Below are 26,018 nucleotides of genomic sequence, written 5' to 3'. Positions count from 1 at the left end.
GCTGGGGCTGTTAGCAGGAGAACCTGCACCTGGCTTGCCCTGTGCACAGGCTTCTTTATAGCATAAAAACCAAAGGTGATCAAACTTTGGCATGGTGGGTCAGGGTTCCAAATGTGAGTTGTGCCAACCCATGAGACAGAGCTTCACTATCTTCTAAAACTAAACTTCAAAAGTCAATGTCACTTGTACCACATTCTACTCTTTCTTTTTTAGTCATATGTGATAGTAGAATCCATTTTTACATGATTATAAAGGCATGAAATATATCTTGTTCTAATTGAGTCCCCAATACCTTTCCTTCTCTTCCCCTCCCCTCCCTCCACTCCCTACTCTCTTTCCTCTACTGATCTTTCTGCCATTTACCCATGGTTATTTTTTTAATTAATTTCTTGTGTATGTACTTCTCAAGCCAAGGCTAAAAGGTTTCTCACTAGAAGAAACCACTAGGTTTCTAAAGGTGTGATATGTGTTAAAGTTTAGCTATAAGATGTATTTATTGGAATGCTGAACTAGTAAAATATCAAAGAAAGTCCCTAAAACATTAAAATATTACATGTTCTCTCAGAAGAAGCGTGGTCGTGTGTAACTTGTAATCATTGCTAATTCTTGTGGGTTTTTTGTTTTGTTTTGTTTTGCTTTTTGGGTATTATTTGGCAATATAATCTTGCATAGTTAAATTCTTACTCTTATTTTTCATAAATATATGACCTTGAAAGCAATAGTTTAAGAGAAATGTAAAAGCATTATACTTCAAATCCATAACATATTACTAAATACTTCAGAACCAAAAGTTAACTTATACCATATCCTAGTAAAACATTTCCCTTTAAAACATTCACCAATTTCAATTCTTAAAAAAAAAAAAAAAAAAAAAAAAGCTCAAATTCTTCATGAAGAGACATTTAGTTAATGGAATTATAACTCCTTGCCTTGGCACATGAATTGTACTTGCTAAGTGAAGCTTTCTCAGAAATCTTCATTTCTGCATTTACAGAGCTTTTAACTCTAAAAAGCCAAACCCTGGGTGGGCCTACTAATACCAAGCACATTTTATTTTCATGTGCTTCCATTTGTGTGTGCAAATACCCATATTTGCTCATGGAAATTGCACAGGCAAGCAGATGTTAATTTAGAAAAAGGACAACCCTATTCAGCAAGCACCAATGCATGAAGAAACACATGCTTTCAGTGCACAGAGATTACCCAATCTGTGGGCAGTTCAAGAAGAGAAAAATTAATATTCGTGTACACATGGCGTGTAAATTGACAAATAATGAAGATGCACTTAGAGGAGCCTGCTAAAAGTTAGCATTATTTCATGGTAATGCTATTCCAGCTTTGCTTACATAATTCACTATAATTTTTCAGCTTGGCTGAAAAAAAAACTGGGCTGAGGACAAAAATTAATTACTCTATTTCCTTCTCTTTAATATCCAGTGTCAGTTTTCATGGTTATTTTTGCTGTTTCTGCCTCCTGTGAATACATGTATGTGAATAACTCTCTGTTTTGCTCAGTTAAAATATACTTGGCAACGAGAAAACCAGTTTCTCCTGCTTCTGCTACCTTAATTACTTTTGTTAATTCTACTTTTTTTTTTCTTTATGCTTCACCACCCATCCTCTTCCTTATCAATTTGGCTACCTACTTTTTCTCTTTGAGACTCATTGCTCTGTCTTCTTAAAGAGTCGACTGAGTGGAAATGGGATTGGGGACTAAAATATCAGTGCATGGAGGTAGTATCGTATGCTGCTTTGGTGAGGCTGACTTTCTTCAGGAGTCAGTCTGTAGCAACAATACACACGTTAGCACTTTCTCCCTCCTGTGATTTAGAGCTCTGCAAAGTCCCTCACATCCACACATCCCAGAGTCTCTAGTGGACTCACTTCAGTGCATACCCCCCCATGCCATGCCGACTGTCTTCACCATCACACAGTTTCATTCTTGCCACACGTCAGTGCCTTATAGTATCTACATCATCTGCCAGGCTCTGCCTGCCAAACACTGCCATGTTCTCCGGGTCCTTCCTACATTTGCCAACACGCTTGATGCTGTAAAGATACAATATCATTGTTGCTTCTGTAAAGTGGATAAGAACATCTCTCTCTGTCCTCATGTTAGGAGACTCCAACCAAAGGGTATCCTTGTGTCTCCAGTCTTATCTTTGCCAAAGAGGTCTTTCATTTCATGAGCAGATCCTGCTCTTGATTCCCTGTAAGATTCAGATGTAAGATCAGTTGGTGGAGGGGGAGAATTTGCCAATGAACACTGCCACCTTAGAAGTACCCACAGTCTTCCTCCCGGACTGAAACAAGCTTGTCGGGCATGGCAACCTCTCCACATAGGGTAAGTTGTCCACTAGTAAAATTCTCAGACCCTCTCACAGAGGCTTTGAGGAGTGGGGCACCACCACTAATCCAGCTGTCAGGCTCACACATCAGCACAGCTTGGCCTACAGTGAAGACCTCTGTCACACTTAGCGTTCATCTCTGTTGGTTCTTCTGTCACAACTAATCATTTAGCTCATTCGTCCTCAGAGGGATGGAAACAATAATATCCTCAAATTTTGGGGGGCAGTTCTGTCTTTTATGAGTCATAAAGAATCACCTTTTTTTAGCTAAAAGAAAAAAATAAAATAAAAAAAGGAAAGAGAAAGAAAAGCAGAAAGAGAGAGTAAAACTAGAAACAGAATAATTGACTATTCAACCAACTGGCAGAATCAGTATTCGAAGCAAATACTTATGTACCCCTCTGTGTGGGGTCACCCTGGACCAGAGTCACAGGTTACTTCAGAAAGGGGCAAAAATATAATCCATCTAAACTTCCATCCCTTATGTTGGAATGGACTTAGGTGATCCTGTTGTTGAAAGGGTTATTTTATGTGCCGAATAATTTTCTAAAAACCTAATTAGATAAAATTCAATGGATATCTGCTTATTTAAAAGAAAATGAATGTGAGAGAAAGGAAAACATTCTAAAAGAAAAAAAAAGGAGAAAGGGGGAAGGTAAGGTAAGAAGAGAGGTATTAATACTTTTTAAATAAGCTTTCCGCCTGAATAAATTTTATAGGTATATCAATACTAGGAGGAAAAATGGTCATAATTTTGTCATGGAAGTACAAAAACTTGCCTTAAATATGGCAATCATTAGATTGGCCAAATTACTGCAGATTACAAGGAAAAATGAAAACAGATGGTGAAGGATATATATCTGAAAACCTAACCTGGTATGTTGCAAATATTTACTTTCTTTATGGAAGTAGGCCATTTCTATTATAAGAACATCTATAAATCCTGTGCTGCTTTGGTGAGGCTGACGTTCTTCAGGAGTTACTTTAAATTGATGACAAGTTCTCTTTATCTTTTCAAATTGAAGGTTTATTTTAAAGCAAAGAGGAAATTAAAAATTACCTCTAAAATATGTTCCATTTGCTATTATTTTTTTGGTGTGGGGGTACTGGGGATTGAACTGAGGGGCACTCAACCACTGAGTCACTTCCCCAGCCCTATTTTGTATTTTATTATTCTTGATCCTTCTGCCTCAGCCTCCCAAGCCACTAGGATTACAGTCTGTGCCACTGCGCCCGGCTGTTCTGTTTGCTATTCTTAACTAATAATTTCAAATGATAAAAGCAACTATCCATTTAAAAACTATTGTATGGATATAGATAAATATCTAGAGATCAGTAAATTTCAGACATATGCTAAGAGAAGCCATAGTCATTTTTGACTAAGCTTTATTTGTTGTAACATTGATGAAATACATATATATATATATATTGTGTGTGTGTGTGAGTGTGTGTGTGTGTGTGTAGACACGCACACGCACATGTGGGGGGGCAGTAGATTTTGCTGGAGTATGGAGCTAAGAGGTAGTGCCCATGCTTTACAGGCACAAGGCCCTGAGATCTATCCCTGGCAACAAAGGAAAAAGGAAAAAGATTTTCTCTAAAGCAAGAAACACATGATTAATAAATATCCAGGAGCAATTGGAAAGCTAATTTCATATATAAGAATGTTTTCCAACAAGATATTCTTTTAAAAGATGCTAATAGAAAAACTATATCATTCCCCAGTTTTGAAACATTAAATCCATTACATGATACAGCATTTTAAATATTTATTATAAAATTTCCACCTTACCATACAGCATAATTTTGAGTAATCACTTAAATATGACTGTTTCACTCCTAATAAGAAAATATAAGAAGTGAAACATATTTAACTACGTTTCAATGCATACATTGGAAAAAAACAGTGAATTACTATTTCCAAATTGCTCATGATTTAAAACTCAGTGTGTCTTCATTTTTCAGATTTATCTTGTTCGTTCTTTGTTAATTAAAAAAAAAGTGTTTAAAACAATCAACCTCTGGTCGGATTCATTTTGTAGTTAATAGACTACCATTTAGCAGCTTAATGTCTAATTACTTTATATGTATGTTAGCTGGCCTATGTCCTATTAGTAAACATTTAAATTTTTAACAGGGTAATTTGTTCATATTACAATATAATTTTTACTGCTTTTTACCTGAAGCAAGTTCAGCTTGGGTCATAGGTTAATGAGAGTCTAGATGAACATCAATAGTGAGGTTAACTTCAGCTGAGCTGTAGAATCTGAGGTCTAGGAACATGTGCCATTTCCTACCTATGGAGTGAAGTTGCAGAGAATCATAATATCTAATTAATTATAAAATTGATTATGGTAAGGACCTGAGCCATCTTTAGTTTCCCTTTTGAGAGCCTGCAACACTCTAAATTAGCTGTACTTCAATCAGACAGTTTCTCTTACATTCACCATAGCTGTCAAGAGACTGTTTCCTTAATATCTAACACTACAATAAGTAAATGCTAAATTAGCATTGAATGAATAAATGAATGGAAATATTCTGTTTCAAAGACAATCATTTCCTGATAATAATATTCATTCAACTAAATCCTTTCTCCTACATGATTACTGCTACATGAAATCATGTGTTTATATTGATTCTGAAAATAACATGTTATTGCTACCTGTATTATTATTATTATTATTATTATTATTTGGAAGGGGGTATCGAGGATTAAACTCAGGGGCACTTGACCACTGAGCCACTCCTGAGACCTGTTTGTATTTCATTTAAAGACAGGGTCTCACTGAGTTACTTAGCACCTCACTTTTGCTGAGGCTGGCTGTAAATTCAAGATCCTTCTGCCTCAGTCTCCTGAACTTCTGGGATAATAGGCATGCACCACCTCACCCAGACTATTTTTTTGATAACTTTCTCAAGTATTTGTGCAAACATTTTATTCTCCTCATTATCATTTATCCAACAGCCCCCTTTCTTGAGGCTTGAGCTGACCATGTTCTCAGCACCAACCTTAACCAGGAGACAAATCACCATCCTATTTCCTCTCATGTAAAAAAATCTCTGCTCAAAAACCCACTTTCTACATTTCTATTTATCCCCCTAGTTTCATGTGTGTGACAATGTCATATCAGAAATATCAGTTAATACAAATTCTCTCTGAAGGGGGAAATATTAAAAATATGATTAAATCACTTTATTAATCTATTTAAGTACATTCTGATCCTTATTTTTTAAATCAGAAAGATTACATGACAAAAATTCAAATTATAAAATATTACATTTCATCCTCCTTATTCATCTAGAAGTGGCACCAATCAAAATAGTTAATATACACTATTTTTTAACACTTTGTAATGTAGGCTTGATTGTCTCTCTTTTAAAAACAAATGTGAAAATGTCACACTTTCTTTTTTCAAGAAAATTCTAATAATCCTTACAAACCACAAAGAAGACTATGGTTCTGAGTAGTATGGGTTTCCTTGCTGCCCCATATCATCGCTTATCTTCTAGTTACCCCAAACTCCCATTTAATCAGCTTAATATTTATTTAGAGTCAAGGCATCACACCTAGTTTGCTAGTCACATACAGTGAATCATTGTAACACATCTGTTGTAGCATGATTTATGCTGAATTATAGCAGGGAGTTAGATGAAAAAGATACAAACATTTAGTTTCCATAAGCATTAAGAACCTTCTTCTCCCCACCTCCCCTGAAATGCACATTCACACATGTATCCTAGACCTGCAGGCTCTGGGGTTTCACACTCTGAAGTTCATCTTGCACCATAGAGAGAAAAATCCCTGCTTGAATCATAAAATTAAAAAAACACAAAACAACTGTGCAAAATTTGTGACAGGAGAACTAAATGGGGGAATAAGATGATTTCTAGATACTTGTGTTGTTTGAATGAATTCATTCTCTCAACAAAAACTTACTGAGCAGGACTGGGGTTGTGGCTCAGTGGCAGAGCGCTTGCCTAGCATGTGTGAAGCATTGGATTCAATTCTCAGCACCACATATAAATAAATAAAATAAAGATCCATTGACATTAAAAAATATTTTTTAAAAACTTACTGAGCCAATACTGTGGATAGGTGCAGGGATACAGTACTGAACTAAATAATCCATTGCTCTGATACAGTTTACATTCTATATAGAAGAGATTAGGAATAAAGTACCTAAGAGTGAGAAGCACTAAAGGAATAAGAAAAACACAGCAGGCATAGTGGGGCATGCCTGTAATATCAGCAAATTGGGAGGCTGAGGCAGGATTGCAAGTTCAAAGCCAGCCTCAGCAACTTAATGAGGCCCTGGGTAACTTAGTGAGACATTGTCTCAAAATAATATATATATATATATATATATATATATATATATTAAAAAATAAATAAATAATATATAATAAAAATAAATAAATAATATATATTCATAAATAATATAATTATAATCTATATATTTTACTTTATCAAATAAAACATATAAATAATATATATTAAATAAAATATATAAACAATGAATAATATGTATATTTATATATAATATATAATATAAATAATATATGTATAATTATAACATTTTTTCCTGTCTTTTTTTTTAATTTAATTGCTTTTATTTTTAAAATACATGACAGTGGAATCCATCACAATTCTTATTATACATATAGAACACAATTTTTCATAACATATATATATTTTTTTTTTTTGAGACAGTGTCTTGCTATGTTACCCAGGGTAGGGCCTCACTAAAATGCTGCGGTTGGCTTGGAATTTGCAATCCTTCTGCTTCAGTCTCCCAAGTCGCTGGGATCACAGGCATGCACCACAATGCCTAGCATGTTTTTCTTTTTCTTTAAGTAAATGTGAAAATGTCACATTATCTTTTTTCTTATTTATATATATAGAGATGGCTGAGGATGTGGCTCAGTTGCTCAGTGGTTAAGCACCCCTAGGTTCAATCTTCAATCCCTGGCACAAAAAATAAACAAATAAATAAGACGTGCAGGTGCTATGGTGGACAAAAAAAAACAGACCATGAGATTTGAAAGAGATTTGATTTTCCTGCTTTATGGTGCCCTTTCATGAAGGAGCTAAGGTTAATACATCCCTGGGGAGCACAGTCACAAACAGCACAGCGCTGACATGTGCATGAAGGCTCAGGAGTTGCCTTCATCAGCAGTGGGACAGGAGGATACTAAGGAGCTTCTGCCTTTACCCAGCTTTCTCTCCAGAGGTTGGAAAAATGCCAAATTTACAGTCAGACTTAAATATTGCCTCAAAAAAATTGTTTAGGAAAGGAGGAAGAGGGCTGGGATTGTGGCTCAGTGGTAGAGTGCTCACCTCGCATGTACTAGGCCCTGGGATCGGTCCTCAGCACTACATAAAAATAAATAAATAAAATAAAGGTATTGTGTCCAATTACAACTAAAAAATAAATATTTTTTAAAAAAGGAGGAAAAACAGGAGGGGCATATTTTTTACCATGCCGATATTAATGTTTTCCTCAAGGAAGAACAGTTTGATAATATGTATCAAAAGCTTTAAAATCCTAAATTCTAAGAATTCCTCAACACTAGTTTAGTACAAAAGCCATTTGTGCTGCTCTTGCTGTGTTTGTCTCAGTGAAAGAGAGACAACATCCTAGTTCCATCTAACCAATTATATCAAATTTTATGCATACATACTATGCTTATGACCATGAAAAAAACGTCTGTTGGATCTATGTGTTCTCAATTGGAAGAAGCTCCAAGATGCAGATTTTTAATTTTACAAAGTAAAGATTTAGAATAGTGTATATACTTTCACTTGTACAAAAAGGAAAGGTCATTTTATATACATAGGGAATATTTCCAGAGAGTAACAAGAGAGACATACAACAGTGACTGTCTACAGTGAGAATTGGGAGTCTCAGATGGAAGAAGAATGCATTTTCATTATATATTATTAGAGATTTTATAATGGACATACGTTCCTTTTGATGCATATCTTTATCTTAGAGATTCTAGCTCTAAGAAGTTTTCTAAGAAAATTATTGATGAAAAACAGATGTGTACTTTGATTCCCTGTTAATTTAATAGAGAAAAATGAGCAGCCATGCACATATCCAATAGTAAGAGACTATGTAAATAAATGATTGTTTATTTATAAAATGCTATACTTTCCAGGCACAAATAAAAATGTTATGGGAATGTATTTATTGACATGAAGAACTTTAATTAATATTATTTAAGTGAAAAATGCAAGAAATAAACATGCAGTACAGATGTGTATGTTTGTGAGAAAGAATGGTAGAGAATATGTATGAATGTGTGCGTGCCCATGCATGTGTAGGTTAATAGTGGTTTTTAGGTCAAGAGATTATAAATACCTTCTATTGTCTTATTCATGATTATGTTTTTCTGTGCCCTATAACAAGGTATTATTATGTACATTTTATTAACAAAAGAGAAAAGAGGCAGTGTAGTATAATAGATGACACATCACATTATCAAAATTACGTCAATAAACACCTTTGCACAGTTTAGTTCTGAGATCAACAAATGAGCATGGATGATGAGGTTCAACCCCAAGGAAAAGGACTAAAGATAAACAATTGTGACTGAGCATTACTTAGGGACATGGTGACCTGTAGTGATGGTCTTGCATCATAGGAGGCAGTGCAGTGTCACTGGTAGTGCTGGTGGGAGGAGAAAGAATTAGGTATTATGGTCACCAAGAGAAAGAAGAAACCCAGAAAGGTTTTGATAATTCTTAGTGAGTTTTGCCTTGGATATCAAATATTACCACATATTAGCAACTTGCGAAGAATCCAGGCTTAGTTTTTACAGAGGTTTGGCGAGTTGCTTTTTCTGAGTTTAGATCTGTCAACGAGTTGGCCACATTCAAGATATGAGTGGCATTTTTTCCTTTTTTCACCTGATATTTTCTAAGAGGAAAAAGCTAAGCTGCAAACTCAATTTTTTGACCTGAGAAAATGCAAAGGACTCTTTTCTTTAAAAGTTATCTTGCTTGGCAGGCACGTATATCTAAGCTCCAGCAAATCTACTTAAACCTGCTATTTGGAGATTCATAAAACTTGAATAAGTCAAATTTGTTCTGTGGGTGTTTTATCTCTCAATCAACCTTCAAGATTGTTTTATTTCTTCTCTTTTAATCTGTTTAAGAGATAGGGAAGAAATAAGATCCCTTAAGTGAACTATTTAGGTTCTTCTCCTCTCTGTTCTAAGAAACTCATAATTCAAAATAGAACTAAGCCTTTTTTGGATTTTTCCATACTCATGCCCTCTTAGCAATATTTACAGAGGACTCAGATTGTGTATCCAGTGCAATCTTCCAGATACTATAAAGAGATATAGTAGAATTATCCTCTTCCACAAGGCACTTAGAAACAAAAACCCGCTCCACAGGTTTTATGCAAAATAAGCCTCTAAAATTTAAAACTAATTGCATTCTGTGTGTGGATTCAGATATTTATAGTTGAAGGCAGTAGATAGTTCCTTTCAAAGGACAAAATATGAGTCTAAGACAAAATCAAGGTATTAAGTGGCATTTATAATCTGGTTTCTGAAACAGTTTCCATACAGGAAATGAACAAAGAAAAAAACAAAACGGAAACATCACATATATGTTGCCAAGAGCTAAACTGTAGCATACAATAAATCTCATAGCCCTGACATGGGTGAGATCTGCTTGGGCTGGAAGCCTTCTTCCTTTTTTCTTGCTTCATCGAGGTCTGGCATACATATAGTAAAATGTAGAAAGTGCACTAATGAACATACAGCTGAATAGAGTTTTACCCATCTGCACCTGTGTAACCAACACCCGTGTCGACATCTAGAAGATCCCAACACTCCAAGAGGCTTTCACTTGCTTCTTCCCTGTCTCTGCAAACTCCTCACCCAAAGTTCATCCCTGCTCCACCTTCTTTTAGGCAAAGAAGATTGAAGCAAAATCTTCATGCCCAGAAAGAACCAAAAGAACAGAATGCCAGGAATACTTGAAGATACAAAGAAGAGCTGGTAAAACCATGGCACACAGGCTGGATGGGGCATACTCTCTTCTCCCAGCCTAGACACCATCCCCACCACCAACACTGGGCAATTCCCACTCCCTCCAGCACCAGCTCAGAGATTCTCCTTAGAAAGCTTTTTCTCCTCTTCCTGTGCAAGGAACTGCATCTACCACCTATTCCAAAGTTCTCCGCATTTAGCAATGTCAAAATTATGATCCTACCATCATGTTCATAATTATTTTGTCTGCTTTGCATCAAAACTGTTATTTAAAGGATGGAATTCTTTTTAATTTTTTTATTATCTTCCAACCCCTAGCAGTCACATGTAAACTGATATGTACATGTGTGTCATATATTACAATTTATAACTGAGTTTGTTGAGGGAAGAGTCAGAAAATAGTGATTAAATAACTTGGTCCTTCCTGGTTCTTTTTCTTTACCACCTCCTGGAACACATTCTTTTTCTGTTTCCTATTCTACTATTCTCATTGCTACAAATTAAATTTGATGATATGGGTGAGTGATGTTCTTCCAGGACCTGGACCACTTCCTGGCATTTAACTAACTCTTAATAGATATTTTCTGAATGACTGAAGAGAATGAATGAATGAAAAGTTCCTCTTACATAGATATCAAAAGATTGTGACTCCTGGTTTGTTCAAGGTTTGCTTAAATTATAAGGAGGTATAACTATCCAGCTACTTGTTAAATAATACATTAAATTTGAAGTCAAACATGATGGAAGAGTCCTACATATTACTTATTTTTGAAGAGAGGGCACAAGTGTTACCATACATTGCTGTCATTACTGTCATTATTGTACTTCTCCATTTTTGGATTTCCAAGCCTTGTGGGTGAGTGACACTCTGGATAACTCTCATGGGGCCATGTCATGCATCTATACCTCCTTTCAGCTTTGGGAAGAATACAGATTAAGGGAAACATTCACGTTTTTTCTTTTGACTCTAGATTTAGCACATTTTCTTTCTCACTAGCCTCATCTTGTTCGTTGCAATTTTGTTTCTGTAAACCATTTCATGACACAATGCTAGTCCTTTCTTCATGAGAATGGTCAATTGTGTTGTAACCAGACCCAGTGTTTCCCTTCCATCCTGTCCCCATACAGCTAAATAATGCTAAATGTGAAGGTTCCCATCCAGGCTTCTTGGAACTTCTACTTCTTTGGGGAAAAGACCTTAATCCCACACAGTAGCTTCCAGTAACATCTTTAGTTTGATAGAAACTTCCCCTCCACACTTTGCTCTAGTTCCCAGAATTCTGAGTCTGGAAGCAGACAATAGCTTAGCCTGCTGACTTGGAATGCTGTACTTCCCTTTTCTAGTTCCACAGTGCCAGGCTGGATCCCAGGATCCATGCACTGCCTTGTCTCCATTCTTGCTCACCTCCCATCTGCCCTCTACTTTGCTGCTATAGTGACCACAGTCTAACTTCTGGTATGGATGACACAATGCTCACACACTGATGTGTTAATTCCATTCCAAATACAGAGAAGTAATATAGGAGGATATATGTATATGCACGCATGTGTGCACACACACACCACACACACAAACACACAGAGCAACAAACAGAGTAGGACTATGGCAGAGCACATGGACCCAGTGGCAGTAAATGTTAAGAAACCATTGAAGTTCCTGGAGGCAGTGATGTGGAATTTCATAAGAACATACTAGATGAAGAGAAAAAAATCCTGTGGAGGTTGTGAAGGCTGCAATGCCATGTACATCAAGTTGATGTCTTCTGACAGTCATAAATTTATTATAAAAAGAGAATATGCCCTAACATCAGGAACAGTAACAGCCATGTTGAGTGAACCAGTTCAGTTGTGGAAAATGAAGCCATCAGAATCAATTTTAGAACAATCGCTTCACATGTGCTATTAAATGTACTTATTTCATCCACAAGGTTTGCTAAACTAACAGCTCCACTGAGAATGCCAAATTCCCAACTGCACCTGGAATTACTGTGGAATTGCTGATGATTGTGAACTTCTCAGAATCTTAAATAAAATAAAATCTAACAAAATGCCATGTTTAAGCATTTAATTCCCACAGTTAGAAATTCTTTTGCATTTCCCATTTGTCCACATGCAGTTGAAAAATCTAAAGTTCATTGAAGAGCAGATTGTCATCAGAGTTGAAATTTGTTCCCCACATAAACAAGCTAAAGACATTTTCACAAACTGAAAAAATAAAACAATCTACAAATTTTAGGTAGTTATGGTTTATCATTTGAATGAGACTTTTAAATCAGAGCAGTACGCATAAATACTGAGAAACAAATTTAAATGCCAAGTACCATAGGTGAACACTGTAACTACATGTTTTTAGTGGTTTTTTAAAAATCTTTTTTAGAATTTATTATAGCTCTGACTTGCATTGCTCAAGTTATATCAATATTTTCTATAAATATATTTTGGCTTAGTTAAGACATTGATTTTTATGATATTCATAAGGATTGGCCTTCTAAAGCGTCATTCAGTGAAATCTAAAAGGTTTGGTCAAGCTTACACATATATATATGGTAAGAATGCTGTTATTATTTATTTTCAACATTTCTTTGAACATCCCAAGTAACATGGAGAGTACATGAGTAAATAAACCGTTTTTAAAAATAAAAAACAAAACTGTCATCATTTATAGATAATGTGATAGAATATATGGAAAATTCAAAAAAAAATTATTAGGATTAAAAGTGAATTTAGAAAACTCGAAAAAAGTATTACCATTGTTGAATCTTGGTAATAGGCACATGAAGGTTTATTACAAAATTCTACTTCCACATGTTTGATATTTTCCATAATGAAATTTTTTGGGAAAATGAACTTACCAAAGTTCTTAGGTAAAGGACAATATACAATGGTCAATTAAATTTATAGATATTAGAGACACAAGGAATAAAATTTTTATAGTAGTATTTACAATAATACCAAAACATATCAAAGGAGAAACTATAAAATAACATTTCTCTAAGGAGAAAACTATAAAATAACATTGAAATAAATCTAAAAATTTAAATGCTTGTAGCATAATCCATGCTAGAGTTTGAATCAATATTATACATACGTCAGTTTTTCTCCAAAGTATCTATAGATGCAATTCAATTTCAATCTCCCAACAGTTTGTGTGTGTTGTTGTGGTTTAGATATGATGTGTTCCAAAAAAGCTCACATGTGAGACAATGCAAGCATTTTCAGAGGTGAAACGACAAGATTTTGAGAGCTATAATCTCATCAGTGGATTAATCCACTGATCTAGATTAACTGTGTGGTAGCTGTATGCAGGTAGGGTGTGATTGGAGGAAGTAGGTCATTGAGGACATGCCTTTGGGATTTCTATTTTGTCCCTAAGTGAATAGAGCTCAATACCCACCTCCCTTCCTTATTGTCATGCCCTAAACAGCATTCTTCCATCATATTGTTCCACCCCGATGTTCTGCCTCACCTCGAGCCCCGAGCTGTAGAGTCAGCCAACCATGGACTGACCCCTTGAAAACATGAGCCCAAATAAACGTTTTCTCCTCTAAGTTGTTCTTGTCAGGTTTTCTAGTCACAAGTAACAAAAAGCTGACTAAAACAGTGTGTATAGCTTGAGAACTTGATTCTAACAGTAAAAAATTAGGTACACATTTGGATATGCAACACACCAAGAATAACCAACCTAACTCCAAGGAGGAAAAAGATGAGGCATCTTGCTCTCTCAGATATCAGTGATTATTATAAAGCTATGATAATTGAGACAGTGTAATGATAGTATATTATAGACCAATGGAATAAAATAGAGAACACAGAAGTTTGAAAAACTAACGGCTCAGGTGCCAAACCTAACCCACAGCATGTTTCATGATTCCTGAGCAGTGTTTGTAAAATTAAAGCATTTCACTGCAGGTCTGGATTTCTGGTTTCTGAAACATTGGAAACTCAAGCAACAGCAAGCTGACATTTGAGTCTGGCAGAGGTTGGCCCAGGCTGAGTGCAGTTGCCCCTGTACATAAAGCACATACTCACTGGTCCCATGACTCCACTTTGCTTTACACCCACCTGCTCCACTCACTGACATGACTGGCTGAATCCTGCAGACATTCCTGGCTTGAACTCTGTACATTCCCCCAAGCAAAGTATGTCATCTCTCTGAGTCTTATTGCCATACACTTATGAAATGGAAATATCAAGATCTACCTTGCAATGTTTTCAACAATGTACATAAAGTGACGGATAAATGTTAGACATTTAATAAATAGTGGCAGTTATTATTTTATTAATAAAAGCATGAAAACTAAATTTTCCTACCAAGGAATCAACGTCAGATATCTTGCAGAGATTATTATTTATACTACTGCTACCAATTAATTTTGTTGAGAACTTGCTGAACTTCAAAATAAGCATTAAAATTTTCTACTATGACAAAACTAAAAAAATGAAAATATCTGCACTTCTCTTATGTTCTATGCAGTTTGTGATACAGTCAATATTCCCAAAGAAGGTGTCAGGTTGTGTGCTGTTTCTGGAGATCAAACCCAGGGCCTTGGCTAGAGACAGTGGTGCATCCCTATAATCCCAGCAGCTCAGAGGCTGAGGTAGCAGGATTGCATGGTCAGAGCCAGCCTCAGCAATTTAGCAAGGGCCTAAGCAACTTAGCAAGAACTTGTCTCAAAAAAAATTATAAAAAAAAAAAAGTTCTAGGAATGTGGCTCAGTGATTAAGCACCCCTAAGTTCAATTCCTGGTACCAAAAGAAAAAAAAATTCAGGTTTTTTGCACATGTTAAATATACACATTACCACCAAGCTTCACCCCCAGTCCTCCCAAGGAGGTTTTACACTAGGACTTAGAAGCAGACAAATAAGCAGCTCATTCTAGAAAATCAACTACAGAATTGCAGAAAGTACATGCTACTGAAGTATTTATTTATATATAAGATTTTTCCAAAAAGTATGTACATCAAGGTCATAATACTAAAATTATTAATTAGAAAATCAGAGTGCAGAGAATTAAACTAAAATTGGATAAAGATTGGTTCTGCCTGTGATGAGGAGCCACTTCAGAAACCACTCTACGTCCAAACTCAAATCAAAGAGAGCTTTATTTATCTGGCCAGGGACTGTCACCCACCAGAAAAGACTGAAGCTCTGTGGGAGAACAGCCATTTCCTGGCCTGTGTGTTGGGAATTTAAGGACGGAAACCCGCAAGCCTTGGGAAGTCCCTAGCATGCAAGCTAGCCAATCACAGATACTAAAACAGCAGCAGTTGGTGGAACTTTAGAGCCCCTAAGCAGAACTAAAGACACCCTAAGGTGGGTGTACAGCTTGGGTTTTAGTACATTGCAGGGTACAAAGTACAGAAAACACACCTCTTTGGGGCAAGACAGCTCAGACACTGATTCCCCAGAAATGGCTCTTGCCTACAGGAATAGCAATGGAGTCACTGTAGCCATGCTTACTTATGTTGGCCTACAACAATTTTTTCCGTTAATATGACTGTGTCTTAATTATTTCTATCTTATAACTTAACCTATATCATCTCAACATTTGCCTTTGGGCCCATACACACACACATACTTATAACTGTTATTATCCATACCTTATCATTAACATCTTTAAGTCTTATGTCTAAGTACTATAAAGGCTATATATTTATTCTACTGTATTGTTATTTCTATCTTAAAGCTTAAAACATATTTAAGTATCCTGACATTAACTTTTGTTTTTATTCTTTTCTATTTATTGATTTGTGTCTATTAGTCCATAGCCTATGACTCATCAATATGTCTTACTAGTAATCTATGACTTATCTCTGATAAAACTATATTGCTTATTTTAGACCATAATCTCCCTACAGAGTGCTGGCTCGCTCGGGCTGTCCTGGTAGTCATACCAAAGGGGAAGCACAAGCCATTGTAAGATTCACAGTGCCCACAGGATGACAAATTCACCAGTGGCTCAGGAAGGAGAAGAGTCTTCCTGGTACTAAGATCTGAGAGAAATACATTCTCAAAATCAGACTTTTGAAAAGAAATAAATAAATACTGAGGGCATTTGCATTTATGGTTTCTGGCAGAATTCTGGATTGCTGTCAAGAGTTGGCACACTCCTGGCAAGGACCAGAAAGTGAATATTTGAGTTGTGGTGGGCCACAGGGCTGCTCTTATAAGTACTCGACTCTGCTGTTATAAACTGAAAGCAGTTATGGATGAGATGTCAACCATTGACATGGTTGTACTCCAATAAGCTTCATTTAGAAAAACAAGCAGCAGGATGGATTTGGCCTATCGTCTATGGTTTCCAGTAAAAGGAGAGTTGTCAGTTTCAAGAGATACTTTTTTGACAGCTGTATTAGAGAAAACCCAAAGCTCTTTTGCAGATTAATGATTATTTTATAGAGCTGACCACCTACTACTCATCATTGCTGGGAGCAGAGTGCAAGAAGTGGATCAAAATTCCTATAGCATTCAACAGTGGTTCATCTTGTGTTTCATAGTTGTGCTGGCTCTTACCTTCCACTTTACAAAAAGGAGTGACTGCCACTGAGAAGACCACGCAGAATGAAAGCAGGTGGCATCTGTACCCTGCTGACCCCAGAGGACTCTAGAGCTCACCACACCTGTAATCAAATGATGTACCTTCCAAAGAGACCTGCGAGTTGGACTATGTGTCCAGCGTGGCAGAGGATCAGTGGAACAGCTTCCTAAAAATTCTAAGGAATCAGAGACTTTAAATAACAAGTATTTTTTTTCATAATCAGCAATTTTAAAATGCCCCCTTGTTTTAGTCAGCTTTTTCATTGCCGTCACCAAAAGACCTGACAAGAACAATTAGAGGATGAAAAGTTTCTTTGGGAGCTTATAGTTTTAGAGGTGTCAGTTCATAGATGACATGACTAACTCTGTTGCTCTGGGCCCAAGGAGAGGCAGAACATCATGGTGGAAAAGTGTGGTGTAGGGAAGCAGCAACTCAGGACATGAAACCAGGAAGCAAAAAGAGGGAGCTTCACTCACCAAGAACAAAATCTATACTCCAAAGGCACAATTCCCAATGACCCATCTCCTCCAGCCACACCACACCAGTTGCCACCCAGTTAATCCTTTTTAGTGGATTAATGCACTGATTAGGTTTAACCTCTCGTAACCCACTCATTTTACCTGTAAACTTTCTTACGTTGTCTCATCTATGAGCTCTTGGTAACACCTCATATCTAAACGATAACAACCCTTATCTCTATGGTCATCCTCTCTTCTCAAGGATCACTAGCTCAGTAATTTCAGAATGCACTAATAGTCCAATTCAATCCAAAGGAATCATCTCCTCTAGTTTTTTTGTCAAATAAAAATTCAATAATGCTTTACATAAAAATGATTATTCCAATGTTAGACCCTTGGTAATTGCTCAGAAAAAAAAATTGTTGAATTTGAATCTCTATCTTCAGAATTCAATTCAGCTCAGCCACATTACAAAGGCATTGAGTTTGATGGGTTCAGGGAAGGCTCCACAGAGGCAGTTTCATCTGAACTGGGTCTTTAATAGATTTAGATATTTGCTACACCGGCAAAGAATAAGGAGACCATGAGGGACAAGGGCATGTGGCAGGAAGGACCATAGAAATTACAGAATGGAAAGCACTTTGTTTTGTCAAATGCATGACCTGAGTCAGGCATAGGAGTGAAGCTGGAGAGGGAAGTGGGATACCACCATGTTGAGAGATAATAAGACCAACAGGGGAAGCCTCCATCAATGAGCTAAGAATCCTGTGGTAGACTCATCCTGGGGAAATAAGTCAGAAACTGACCTGTGAGCCCTTAACCAGAGAAACAAAGAGAATGGATCGGCAGCTGGGGTCTACACATCACCTTGTAGCACCCATCACACCAGTGGCCCTGCTCTGAGAAGGATAAAGTTGCCTAATCACATAAATAAGCCCTGCCAAGGAAAGAGGAAAACATGCCAATGCTCTCCTGGCACTAAAGATCTTAGACACAGTAACTTTCAAGAAGCCACTCAGGTGTAGGTCCTCAGGCTCCCTGTCCTCTTGAACCCTCACCAGGTTGTGGAATGAATTGTAGAAAATGGAACTTTTTTTCTTTGCCCAGAATGAAAGAGGAGAAGGATGAAAAAAAAAATAATTCTCTTTGTTTCTTTTACTTCCCTACCAGGTTCTCGATTCATTAGGAATCAGTTACAGATGCTGGGGCCTCCCTGGAGCTGGCTGCCATGGCTTTTGCTGCTGGCTTCCATTGTAACACAAGCAGCCTGCAGCCCCACTCTGCACTTGGCTTTTATGCATGCTAGGAAGAAGCCCTTCCAGCCTTTGGAAAACTCACACCACTGCCTGATCCAAATGAGAAGAGAGCTGCCTTTTAAATAATGCCGGCTTTCAGACAGTAATCAGTCTAGCACTTGAAAACATAATACTTGTGTTTCATTGTGATCTCTTCATTGGACCCTAGACCTCACTCACCCCAGAGAATGTAAAACTTCACATGTTATCCCCGAAAAATAGATACATCCCTGGAAGCTCTGATTTAACTTTAAAAATGGGGAGGGGGGGTGTTAGGAAAAAAGAAAAGACATTTTCATGTGCTAGGCAGCTCCCTTTCAGTGACACCAACGAAAAAGTTTAATCTATAAGTTAGTCTGAAAAAAAAAAGGGAGAACATTTTACATTATCTGCTTGCCTTCTTTCCGGTTTTTTTCAAGGAGATTTAGAATGATTTTTGCCTTTTCCGTTTTTCACTTATCAACAGGCAGAGTAGTCATAAAATAGTGGGTAGTGCAATAAAAGCTTCCCAGGCTGTGTGGTGCAATGGGAAGAGTCAGTAGGTGATGAGAGTAGATAGAGAGGAGCTTGAAACCTGCCACTAGTTAGCTGCGTGACCCAAGTGAGTACTCTAAACTACCCGAGACTCCATTTCCTATCATCATAAATAGATCATGAGACTGGCAAGGCTAAATTAGATTAACAGGTTGATTTAACACCTCCAAGAAGCCGGCATCCAGAGAGTTCTCCAGGGGAGACACCTGGGAGGTAGTATATGAGGAGCAGAAGGTGGATGGAAGAGCCGTCAGGTGGCAATGACTCCTGGCCCCTGTGAAGGACAAAGGGAAGAAAGACGGGTTGAGTGGAAGTGTCTTGATTGTAGGTCTAAGAAAACCAGACAAGGACCATGGGGACTATTCAAGTTTAAGTCGCTTGTCAGAGAATTCTCCAACTCCCACAAACAGAACTGCATTAGCATCCCTGCCATGGTCTGTCCTTCATTAGAAGCATGCCGTCTATACAAACCTGATGATGCACTTCAGAGCACAGCAGTAGTGGCCAGACAATTGTGCCCTCTGCTGAGGTCGAGCTGAGAGATGCATTGTCATGCCACCACCAATAACATACCAAAAGCACTTGGCACAGTAATTGGCATATAAAAATCATGCGATAGATGTACTATTCTCCCTCCTTCAATGTCAGGTATATGTTGAATGACAAACATGCAATTAATGGCTTAAGTGAACTTTGACATGTAAGTCAACCTGTGTCGAAACAAATAATAGAGATTTTCAAAAGATTACGTTTATGGGGGAATAGCATAGCAATGGGAATCTGTGTGCCATAGTAAATTGTACCTATTCAAAGAAATTAAATCTATGGTAAGGTCGTGTGTGTGTGTGTGTGTGTGTGTGTGTTTGTGTGTGTGTGTGTGTAGCAAAACATGAGAAATTCATGTAAACAGCTTAGATACAAAGTTCATTGATCTTGGAAACCTACACCAAGAGTTAGCATCAGCTTATTGGTGACCATCACTCTGTGGAGAGCATCTTATCTGAATTGCTGCAGTCTTAAAGGATGTTAAAATAAATTTTGTTACCGAAATACGTGCATGTGTACCAGGCCTGCAGATGTAAGGTGAGTGTAGAACATGAAGGGTTTTATTGTGTGATTTATTGATACAGTACTTAGACTGGCAGGCAGGAGCTCTCCTTCATTATTTCCTGGCTCTAATTTTGTCTGCATCTAACCAAAATGATTTCGTCTTGGAATCATCAAATTTCATACCTTCAATTTATGGAATGCAGTATACAGATTGATAACATCTTGTTCAAATGTTGAAGAAATTGATGTTTTTTCATCATAAATGTCAAAGGAAAGAGGATGAAAGGTTAGCCTTCTTTGAGCAAGTTAAGTTGTCAGTACCTGCTCACCCTCAAGAATGAGTTCCCACGGCAGTGCTGTCCAGGATTTATAGGTTTGGGGGAAAATTTTCCCATTCAGTTTACACACAGGCTTATATAATGCTTTATAGGCTTAAATTCCTATTCTTATGGGTTCCACGTGTTGCTCAAATGTTTCATTCCTTGGAAATCATCTGCTGCTTTAGGTCTTCATCCTCTGAGCTACTATAGCTTCCAGCTCAGGAGACCTTCAACTTCTACCTACTGTTCTCATTGATCAAGATTCTTCTGTGACAACAGAAGTCTACATGTTTTCCTCTACGTGCCTTTCTAATCTTCAAACATCTATCTATAGTCACGTTCAGGTGGTGTTTACGTGGATAGATTTGGTTCCAGGAATCCAGGAGTCCAGTGCTAGGTTCTTACTAACCTTTTATCCTTGAGACATGACTTTGCCTCTGTGAATCTCAGGTTGTTTACACACAAATTTGGAATAATAATATGTTACCTCGAAAAGCCATCATGAGATTCTGCGGTAACACACAACACCTAATATAGACCCTAAAACATAATATGTGCTTAATCAAATGTAACAAATAACATCTTTCCTACTCTCTTAAGTATAGAAAACTACACAGGAAATGTGTCTTTATAGCACTGTGAAATGTCTAACAACTTACCAAAAAAAAAAAAAACAAACAATAAACTCCTATAATAGTGCCATTATGGATGTTTAGTAAGTATATGATTGATTGTGGGTTGAGATCTAGCTGAAAACAGTAAACATAAAATATAAAAATAATATTAAATAAATCCCATAAAGCTAGATGTAGGGTTGTGCTGTGTCATAGATTATGACCCATGAGGCACACTGACTGAATTGTATATATAAAATGAAAAGGTAAATTTTACCAAATGTTTGCTACCAGTTGCTTCACAACATCTGCCAGATCAAAAGACTGCTCATCTTTACGAACCAGGAGTGGATAATCAGCACAGATATTTTCCTATATCTTCTTTAATATTTTCTTCGTTTATTGCATACTTTGATTTTGCATGCCTGAGTCCAAGTATATACTCCTTTTCAACCAATTGACTTACTCTTTCCCCCTAGGAAATAGGGCCTTCTCTGAAATGTATGGATCCTCTCCTGCTAAGAAGAGAAAAGTCATGCTATCTTAATCGGGTCAAGGCCCCTCCTTGCTAGGCCCAGAGGTTGCTCAGCAGTAGCCAGTACAGAGAATGATTCCTGCTCTGCAACTGTCTGTTACCATGGAGACATGCTAATTAGTGGATGATGAGAAAGCAGAGGAGTTCAGAGTCTATAAAACCATGAGAAAGAAAGGGAAATGAATGGAAAAATATGGACAAAGAGAAATGAGAGGATTTTGTGGGGGCAAATTGTAGGGAAAGATGTCCTGGAATGGATAGGATCACAATGAAGAAGTGGAAGAGGGTTACCAGCAGACGATGTGAGCCACAATGAACATACATCATGAGTTTGATGACGTGAAGGGCGGAGACTGTAGCCTGAGACAAGAAATGGAAAACTCCAGTTGTTCCTAGTACAAATTCAGAGAGTCATAGAACGTTAAATCTTTACAAACCAGGAGTTTGAATTTTCAAGGCATTGAATGGTTATTTTTTTTCTAAAGGGAAATGTAATATTCAGAATCATCAAACAAGACTGCAGATCTCTGCAGACATTTCTCTGCTATAACTTGAATTCATATTTGCCAGCCTATCATAATTTGCTGAGTGGAGTGTCATGGGCCATGGTGTGGAATTCCAATCTAATTTTCTGAGCCAAATGTACCCTTGGATTTCTATATTCAAATCTCCAATGAATAACAACATGGAAAAGGGGGTAAGGCTAACAATTTCAGGAGCAATGCTTTAAAATATAAAATAGAGATTAAAGTACCATACTCAAGGGCAAATGTACCTCAGGCATTTCAAAAGCTTGACTCTATGGTAACATCTTTCTTTAGAGGAGACCGTTTCATATTATATCAATATAAATGTTTTCTGTTTAGTTTATAATACAATACATATTTATTTTAATTTTGCTGTGTTATATTGAGCTGTTAACACATTTTATAATAAATATTTTATGAAAATGTAAAGAGATATTGTGGATATACTAATAAGCAAAATAAGCAAGCTATTGGTGAAAGCCTGTGTTGTCCTAGGTATAAAGGAAGAGAACTGGACTACTGTGGTTATTTGAGGAGAATTATGGCATTAGATAAGACTCATGTGCAAAGTTTTCACCTACCAATGCAGATAAATGAATTCACAGCATTTCACAACTTGGAAAATTCCCCCACCCTTGGATTTCCCTCTTTCTGTCTACCCAGACTATTTTCTACCTTACAAATTTTTCCTCATTCTTCAAATATAGCCCAGGTGTCATCTCCTGAACCTCCTCAGCTCGTAAACTTCTTAGTGCTTCTGAAGCCTCTCATATCTGTCTTTCATACATATGTGTGTATTGTAAGTTAAGCCTTCCAGATCAATGAATTTTCCCGTGAGCTGATGTATGCCAGGAGTGAATGTTCTAGAAATACAGGATATTCCCACCAAAATGTAGGATCCAGTCAATTGGTTGGGCTTCTAGTCTAGATCCAAGCCCAGGTTCTAATATCGGGGAAAACAGCTTCAGGGGCCAGCCAAGTGGAGCCCACTGGACTGAATGATGAGGAAACAAGAACATTGACCCTCTCCAGTGTGTTGCCTTCGTTTTCTATTTCTAGGCTTTCTCTGAATTCTTTTTATCATGGTATTAAAGATCACCATGCCAATGAATGTTACCTTGAAAATGTTTTTTTTTTGAAAACCTCCATTTTGAGGAAAGAAGTGCCATATGCAATGGAAAAATCAACAGCTTTTCTGACTTTACTGCCCACCATACTTCTCAGCTAGCCAAACATGTAAAAGCAAGTACTTGGATGTACAGACTCAACATACCTAAGTGCAAATCACTTTCTTACCCTATAATCTCTCTCCCATCCACCTGGCAAGAGTATCTGAAATTCAAAATATTAATCATTGCAGGTGAAAAATATGATGGCTCACATTTTTATAAAACTTATTAGCTCCCACCATCTAATAACACTGAGCATGGGAATCAGAGCAGCCTCATTTGGATGGAGAAGGGGGAAAGATCTAGAGTACACAACCCTGGGAATGAGGAAAGGTTCAAGTGGTGAGATTTTAGTGGAAGACTCTAAGTAACCAGAACACATCTGGAGAACACTAAGTAACTGAGGAATGCTAGGGTTGAGTAGATGAAAGGAAGGGATTCAAGAAAGAAACCAGAGCTAAATATAAATTCACTTTTCACACAGCTTTGACACAAGACAACTATGGTAAAAATCAAGACTAGGTCATTGTGCTCTAGCCTGTTACACACAAAACATGGCATGGCCCTTTGAATAAGTATTATTGCCATAAAATGCATTTCCTGCTAACAGTATAGATGGCAATAATATAATTGTAAGTGTGATGTATGTATATACTTTTAATGGACCTTCTCAGGTAGTAAAGTTGGGAATCTTCATAATTTCAAAGAAAATGCAAATCACAAAGTCTTCTAATAAAATTTTTAATTAAAAATTATAAAAATTTCTAAATTTCATTCTAATATGTTTAGTTTGTTTCACATCTACACCTGTTCCAGTAACTTTTGCCAGACATTTTGGAGGTTTATTTGGTCCAAATGCACTCTCTCAAGCAACAGAACATAAGCGCTCAGGGTAAATCTATTACCTCCACCATAAAACTTTGCATACTCAAGATCACAATGGTATCTATTTCTATAAATATCAGGCAGCACATTTAGTATTGAGCAAGGAAGCAATATATTTATGAAAACACCAATGTATGACTAGTAAATATAATATCACAAATTTTCCAGACTCCTCAGACCGATAAAGCATTTCTATTTAAAAGGTAACATATCTCTTTCCAGACCAATTAGAGAAATGTCACTAATATCATTTCATCCTAATATTGCAAGTAGATCCAATTAGTGGAAATATTCTACACAGGCCTATGTCTGGGACATAAGTTATAATTTACTTAGTAATCACAGAAATCATAATGTGGGAAGTATCAAAAAGTACAGAGAAATGATTGGAACAGTGAGTAACACATGGCACCCAGTAAGTTTATCTCCCTTACAGCTATCTGTCAAAGGCATTCACAATCCCAGATTTCTTCATCACAATTAGACCCTGCTTCTCCATACACGTGCACTGCCCATTCAGTCTGCAACTCTGAGCTGATGTTGCTATCTGTGGGGCTGGTTTCATCTCACCATTGTAAGTGCCTCTCACTGGTGTCTGGAACTCCAGATTTTTTGCTGTTGTTGTTCCTGTATTGTGGTTTTGGACTACAGAAAGATTACATGGAAAGAAGAGAGGGAGGGAGGGAAGGAGGGTAAAAGAAACAAAAGAAGAAAATTCTGCCTACCTACCAAGTCTGTCCATCACATTAATAGCCTCCTCCCTTTTCATGACCTTATTAAGAGAAGAAGGGGTGATTCAGACCTAAGGAAACATCTTCTGTCTTGGAGTACTATTGAATAATGGATTCCGACAATGAATTAGACTAAGGATTAACTTTTGAAGGTCTTTAAAATAGTTTATCATGTCTGCAGGAAAGGAATGGGAAAGATGGTTTCTCTAATTTCTCTAGTTTGGTCCGTTCTTTATTATCTGTGATTCTGTATTGATCTGTTAACTATTCAAACAATTTGGAAGGAAAACAAATTCTTTTCCTGTAGAGCTGATATTGAAACATCAGATACTTCATACCATGTCTTAGTCTTGCTTCAGAGGCTCTTCAATTGAAAAACAACACAATATCAAAATGATATTCTCAGAAATTTTTAGATGAACTTCTAATTTGTTAGACCTGGTAAGAACTTAAAGTTTGAACTAAACTAGGAAAATGCATACTTGTCTAAGAAAACCAGGCAAAGCCAAGGCGTTCGGGTTCCAATAATTTGTCTCACTCTACCCATCCCACCTGAGCTACTATAAACCAGTGAAGTGGATCGATTTCATAAATGGCACCAACAAAACATGACTGAAAAAAAAAGTAAAATAATTTTAAGTCATGACAGAGCCTTTCCTTTAGAATTTTTAAACCTTTTGTTTTTCTTATCAACAAGGTCAAAGGACCTCAAAGACATATTCTCCTTTTCCCTTGTAATTCCCTCCCCAACATCTAACAAACATTTCTACAAGGAGATTATTTTTTCTTCAAAAGAGGTAAAACAGAATTTATATAGTTCATCAAAATTTTTCCAAAAGAGACTATATTTTTTCCTTTCCTTTTCAAAGTGAAAGCAAATTAATTTTTGATGTTCTGGAATTCTTTAAACTTAATATTTTTTAACAAGATTAGAATGTGAAAATAGGCTTCTTTAGGAAAAAAAAATCTGATTCTACAAAGATAAACTTTTGTTCCTGGAAGATGG

At 36.8% G+C, this 26,018-nt stretch overlaps 1 long non-coding RNA gene and 1 pseudogene across 3 annotated transcripts in view; one reads left to right on the top strand and one right to left on the bottom strand.

Annotated features, from left to right (window-relative positions):
• Positions 1 to 26,018, bottom strand: part of LOC110598105 (uncharacterized) — a 177,841-nt gene that overhangs the window by 72,198 nt on the left and 79,625 nt on the right. The gene's annotated exons all lie outside the window — the stretch shown is intronic.
• Positions 11,930 to 12,382, top strand: LOC101973813 (elongin-C pseudogene; annotated as a pseudogene).

The sequence above is a fragment of the Ictidomys tridecemlineatus genome, chromosome 6 (genome assembly GCF_052094955.1).
Source record: "Ictidomys tridecemlineatus isolate mIctTri1 chromosome 6, mIctTri1.hap1, whole genome shotgun sequence".
NCBI classification, from domain to species: domain Eukaryota; kingdom Metazoa; phylum Chordata; class Mammalia; order Rodentia; family Sciuridae; genus Ictidomys; species Ictidomys tridecemlineatus.
Note: the sequence above shows the minus strand (reverse complement) of the source record. Positions and strands in the feature narration are given on the sequence as shown.